The sequence below is a fragment of the Agrilus planipennis genome, unplaced genomic scaffold (assembly GCF_000699045.2).
Source record: "Agrilus planipennis isolate EAB-ADULT unplaced genomic scaffold, Apla_2.0 scaffold281, whole genome shotgun sequence".
Taxonomy (NCBI): Eukaryota; Metazoa; Arthropoda; class Insecta; order Coleoptera; family Buprestidae; genus Agrilus; species Agrilus planipennis.
In genome coordinates, this window is record NW_020439260.1 from 1 (window position 1) to 6,141 (window position 6,141).

The 6,141-nt window shown below is 33.4% G+C and overlaps 1 protein-coding gene across 1 annotated transcript in view; it reads left to right on the forward strand.

Moving 5' to 3' along the window:
• The first annotated feature begins 5,658 nt into the window (after positions 1 to 5,658).
• The window catches only part of LOC108741879 (glycoprotein 3-alpha-L-fucosyltransferase A-like), a 46,522-nt gene continuing 46,039 nt past the window's right edge, over positions 5,659 to 6,141 (forward strand). The window contains exon 1 of the mRNA XM_025978259.1: positions 5,659 to 5,800. The gene's annotated coding sequence lies outside the window, so the exon portion shown is untranslated. The remainder of the gene's footprint in view (positions 5,801 to 6,141) is intronic.

Genomic DNA, 6,141 nt, shown 5'->3' on the forward strand with positions numbered 1-6,141 from the left:
AATGTATGTCGTTAACATTGACGCATGCATGTTTACATGAGATCCTCTCTGTCAGAAAGCAAACGGAGAATGATATACGCATGTGTACTTATGATGGGATTGATAAAACTTGCGAAATAAAGCGACTAGTTACGAAAAATTCCGACAATATCTCCGCCTTCTTCTTCAGATTCCCCTTACCCTGCGTACCCCTGAGAAACTTTCGTTGTGCTACTGAATACCCTTAAAGATCAATTCTTCCAGCACCTTTATCTTCTCTTCTGTTTCTTGAATATTCTTATTAAATTTTTCTTCCCATTTATTCTCCAAACTTCTACTGTTTTGTTCCAATTTATTTTCCAAACTTTTATTGTTTTCATTCAATTCACGTTTCAAGCTTTTACTATTTTCTTCCAACTTATTTTCCAAACTTTTACTGTTTTCCTCCAATTCACGTTTCAGACCTTTACTGTTTTCTTCCAATTTATTTTCCAAACTTTTACTATTTTCTTCTAATTTATTTTCCAAACTTTTACTGTTTTCTTCCAATTCACGTTTCAAACTTTTACTATTTCCTTTCAATTTTTCTTCCAATTTATTTTCCAAACTTGGCTACTTTTAATTCGTACAACTTCTTTGCCATTGTAATTTCTTTTACTCAATCCCACACCTGACACCAGTTGTAATGTTCGTGGGTTTAACAATTAACTTTTAAAACTGACAACGACAAAAACTATTTATTTACACTAATTATTATTAAAGGACTTAAAAAACACTATTAAAATATTACTAACTTAACTGATGAATTACTCTATTTATTTACAGTACTGTTACTATATCACTATTCACTGCGCTGTCAATTTATTTCTAGATTCACTTCTGCAACGGTCAATTTATTTCTACTACTGTCTGCAATCGTCTCTTCCTTTATATACACCTTTGTGTCCTTTCTGGAACTTTCTCGAGCCGTCCGGAAAAGTTTCGTTTTCTTGGAACTGTTTAATTGCTTTCCCGGAACGCAGGTACGACACACACGTTTACAGATACGGCGCACATGAAGAAAGGCGCCCGCGACTAGTCGGCGAATCGATAAGCCGCTCACACACATGTATGCCCGATCTCACACAAACACGCTCGTGCTCGCTACAATATATACAATTTTAACCTTTAATCTATTTGCCAGTAGCCAATTTGACTTTAGAAAGGAACGCAGGACGTCTTTGGACATCATAAATCTGTAGCGATGATAAAAATTAAGCTGCCTCTCAAAAGAACCCAGAAAGTAATAATGAGCGGAGTTGTATCTCAGAACTGCAGAACTACACTGGAAAAATCTAGAACATACCTTTCTGCATAAGACAAGTTCCTCTCGATGAGGAAAGTAACGGTGTTAAGTTTTTTAGGGGTGCATCTAGATGCTGAAGTACACTAGACTGCTAATACCGACTCTTAAGTTAGTAAATTAAACTCAAATGCTTTTCTCCTGCGATTCTATTGACACGCAGTGGATTTTTAAGGAAACTCAAAAACCATTTTAGTCTAAAACATATTTCAAAATTAATTAAATATTTCATTATTATAACATTGCAATTCTTTCGAAATTCATAAAAGAGATATCGAGATCATTTACTAGAACCAAGCATCAAGAAGTTTGGGGCGTGAACGGGAATCGATGGTCTAATCCCGGTCGGTCGACTCGGGAACGCGTTAACAAAAACCCTCTTAAGAGAATAACCGGTAGGAAGCCCTTAGTGTTGGTGGCACAACCTCCTGGTCAGGATAATTTCAACGCTTCTATCAATGTATGTATGTACTTTTGTTAACTTCTATAGTGCATTGATGTATATTGAGAGGAAGATCATTTTTATAAACGTTTCTGTTCAATTTTCATTTGTGATGTTATCTATCTAAATTACCTGACAACTAACTCTAAATCTATTTGTAACCGTCATATTGTCTTTTTAAATTTCATATCCGTTTTACTTTACTATATAATAAAGTTGTTATTGTTTTTCAATCTTGCCTTTCCTATCATTTTAGTACCTTAGTCACGACAAAATAATAAAAACACATTATAATCAGGTAATTAATATAATTAATTAACAAAAAACCAAAATAACAAAAAACCTCGTGACACTATGAATGCGTTTTCTTGTCTATTTTGAGATAGACTTATTTTGCTGCCTTCCAGTCATACATCTCCTATTCTATCTTGGCTTAGGACTAGGGTTGCTACCTTTTCAGGCTTTACATAAAGTATTTTTCGACTAAAAGATTAAAAAAAAAAGTACTCAGCATAAAAATAAAGTATTTTATTTTTTGTTTTTAAAAACATATTTTTTGTTACATACATATAGCAGCCAGTAACAAATTGCTGTTGCTCTTAAATACATTAATANACCTGGCAGCCACTAACAAATTGCTGTCGCTCTTAAATACATTAATAGCCTCTAAACATGGCAAACAAAGATTTAAGTTAACTAAAAGTTCATTTGTAATTAGTTTTAATGAAGCTTTATTCCTGTCGTCCCATCACTTTGCGTTCATAACAGAGAATACTCTTTCTGTAAATGCTGAAGTGGCCGGAACGGACAACAAAAGTGACACTGCTTTGAACAGATTTGGGAAATCAGGTTGTTCCGTAAATATGACTTGCCATTTTTCTGCAGTGCATGTTTTTTTGAAAGTGATGCTGCTGTTACAATTTTTTTCCCCTATTTGATTTAAATGGTTCACTTCATTGTAAAATGCACCATAATTAATTTTTGTTTCCATATTTATGGTTTCAGTAATTCAAAGGACAGAGGGTTGATCAAGTTAAAATGACTTATGAGAGCTAAGCAATTGTTATCATTGTAGTTGAACCCTTTTTCCAAATAGCATACTGCTTTTTCTATAAACAAATTGATGTTTTTATACAGTCTTGCTTTTATTCAAGGTGAATGGATTCGATTTTCCGTAAAACTTGTCTTCTTTTCTTTTAATNATATTATTGATATAAAAATACTCTGAATTTCGAATAATCGCTTACAAAATTACGATGTTTACTTAAGGCCTTAAATAAAGTATTTTTGCGTACTTTATGTGTCTTGTAAAGTATAACGTAGGCACAGTCGAAATAGAGTACAATACTTTATAATAAAGTACGGTTGGCAACCCTACTTAGGACATAACGCAGGAGCAAAAAGTTCCTTGAAACACAAAGGAGGGAATTTAGATTTATGTCTAGCCTAGCATATCGGGATAAATGCTGGTATGAATTGGTTGCATGAGATTTTGACACTGGCGTCTCTGTTTATCCTACAATATTTGCTTTTGCCCCAGAGAACGTTTTGACCTCTTACTGGAGGCTCAATTTAATTTCCAAAAATTTCGTTTATATTTTAATTTGTATATCACAGCTCAGTCAATAAACCCAATATAAGACATATCAGCAAAGCACGACAAAAAGAAATGAATCTAGCCAATATTTCATTAATAAACGCATTACTACATGTAAAACCAAATCACCATAAAAATGTGACCGTTAACAACCCATTGTTTATACTGAGTTCATTATTAGCAACACATAAAAAAACATTGTTCTTCGATCGATCTAATATCATTTAATGTAAGATATGATTAGAAGTCAATAAGTTATTTGACCCTGACATCGGCTATTTATACTATATAGTATCGTCAAGATCAAAATTCCACAAGTAAAATCATCATCATAAGGTCGCCAGCCCTAAGACTGGTTGGATACACACCTCCACTCTTTCCTATCCTGAGCTAATCTTCGCATTTCCCTAAAACTAGAACAACCCATATCCTTAACTATTTGCGAACAGTAATCTAATCTAGATGTACCTCTACCCCTACCTTTCTGCCTCTAATATGTCTCTAACTAGACCTTCATGCTTCAGAAGGTGTCCTACTAACCTATCTCGCCTATATTTTATTGACTTCCATAGAGTCCTCTGTTCTCTTAATCTTTCTAATACCTCTTCATTTCTAACCTTATCTATCCACGGTATCCTCATCATTCGCCACACAACGCAACACCACATTTCGAACGCTTCTAACATTTTCTTTTCCGACGCGCCCACTGTCCATGTTTCGCACCCGTACAGCGTCGTGCTCCAAACATACACCTTTAACAACCTGGTAAATGTCTAGATGATGGCCCCCCTTCGAGGATGGGGGTGAGTGGAATCGAAAGAGGAGGTCTCCTCCGCCACTGTACCATAAAAAGTTCGTGGCGGTCTCACCCCCATAAACAGTTATGGGGGTTGAAAGTTTATTATTTTGACAATTTTCAGACACTATAATTCAAATAAAATTATATAAAATAATTATTTTCAAGCGGTTGGAGGTGGGGCATCGAAAGAGGGTGGTCACTTGAACAAAACCCGATAACCTAACCTAACCTAACCTACCCTATTGATAAAGATATTTAAATAATGTTTTATATAACTTTCTCAATATTTTTATGTATTTTTCATTAGTTTTACCTTTGAATTTTGTTTAAGAATGACTATATAAATATTTACATGCCTAGATATGTATAAAAATTGGCATATTTATTAACTTTGAATCCCCATAACTTTTTATGGGGGCGAGACCGCCACGAACTTTTTATGGTACAGTGGTGGGGGAGACCTCCTCTTTCGATCCCCTCACCTCCACTCCCGAAAGGGTCATCATCTAGACCTTTACCAACAACCTTTTTCGAATTTCTAAATTAACCGTTTGCGAGCATATAAAACACTCCTCTTAATAACGGCGACTCGACCCTGCGCTATTCTCTACTTTATATCTCTACTATTCCTTCCGTCCTGACTTATCTGACTTCTTAGATACCTAAAATTGGCCACTTCTTCTAATTTTTCGTCTCCTCTCTTTATATTCGCTCTTTCCCTACTTTTCCTTCCCTTGCATACCAGTACTTTTGTTTTGCTTTTATTTATTTTCATGTAGTACTGTTTTGTCTTTATAACTTTATTTAAACACAAAAATTGGAACTTTTGGTTTGAACAACATTTTTATAAAGTATTCAATGTTTAATGTAATTTACGTCTAAACTTAATGAAAGTTGATTGAATTCTAAATGTTATTCTAAATTAGCAAAGAACAAACCGTAAATTGCGGGGAAATGTTTATATTTAGCGATTACAAACAAAATGTTTATGTTCGACGAATTCGCGACACCACGGTTAATCATGTAGTCACAGGAAGCAACAGAATTGATATAGCTTGATTGTAACAAGCTTATTTTTGCACAATACACACACACATGACGGCTTTTTCCAAAACTTAACATTTTTTTTGGAAATCACCTAACTTATGAAAAAAACTTTTACAAAAATCGTGGGTACTACATAGTGATATATATGACATATCTGCATACTATTATTATTAGTTTTACTAACGTTCTGGTGTTTTATTTGTTTAATTTTTTTAAAGCTAAGCATTCTTATAAAACATTAAAAATATATACTTTGGTGTACGTTTAGCAGAGGGCATAATCTTTAATTTTTGAAGGTAATACACCTTCGCATCCTCGCTTATATTTATTTTATTATTATTTCTTGATGATTAACCGTTCCGTAATCGTGTTAAATGGTGATATTATTACCGATAATAATGCAATAACAATCCGTTTAAACGTACAACATACGTTTTAATAACTTATTAGTACAGTATTTCACTAAGAGTGCTACGAGAGTATATTTAAAATCTTGTCAGTGAAATTTATTGATGTACCTATTGACTATCTATCCTCAAACGTGTAAATATAATTATTTATTAGTGCAAACAGCGTTAGGATAAAAAAGACCAAGTAAGTTAATTTTTCAATTGACTAAATAAATAATTTGTTTCTATACGTCCGCATTTTTCAATGTACAGTACAGTCTTCAAACATGTTTTATATCAATTATTTCATTGTGCATTTTATTTATGGGCATTTCTCAACTAACAGGGCTACTTACTGCCTCACACTAATTTTATTGAAAAACTTTTTTGTAATTATTTTAGAAGATACAACTTTATAATAATAATAATTCGTGCATAGTCTAAAATATTAAATTAGAAATACCATCACTTATTAAAATATTATTCGAAATCGTAAAACACAGTCCCCTGGTCGGTCACCAGCCCAGAAGAATTAACAAAGTATAT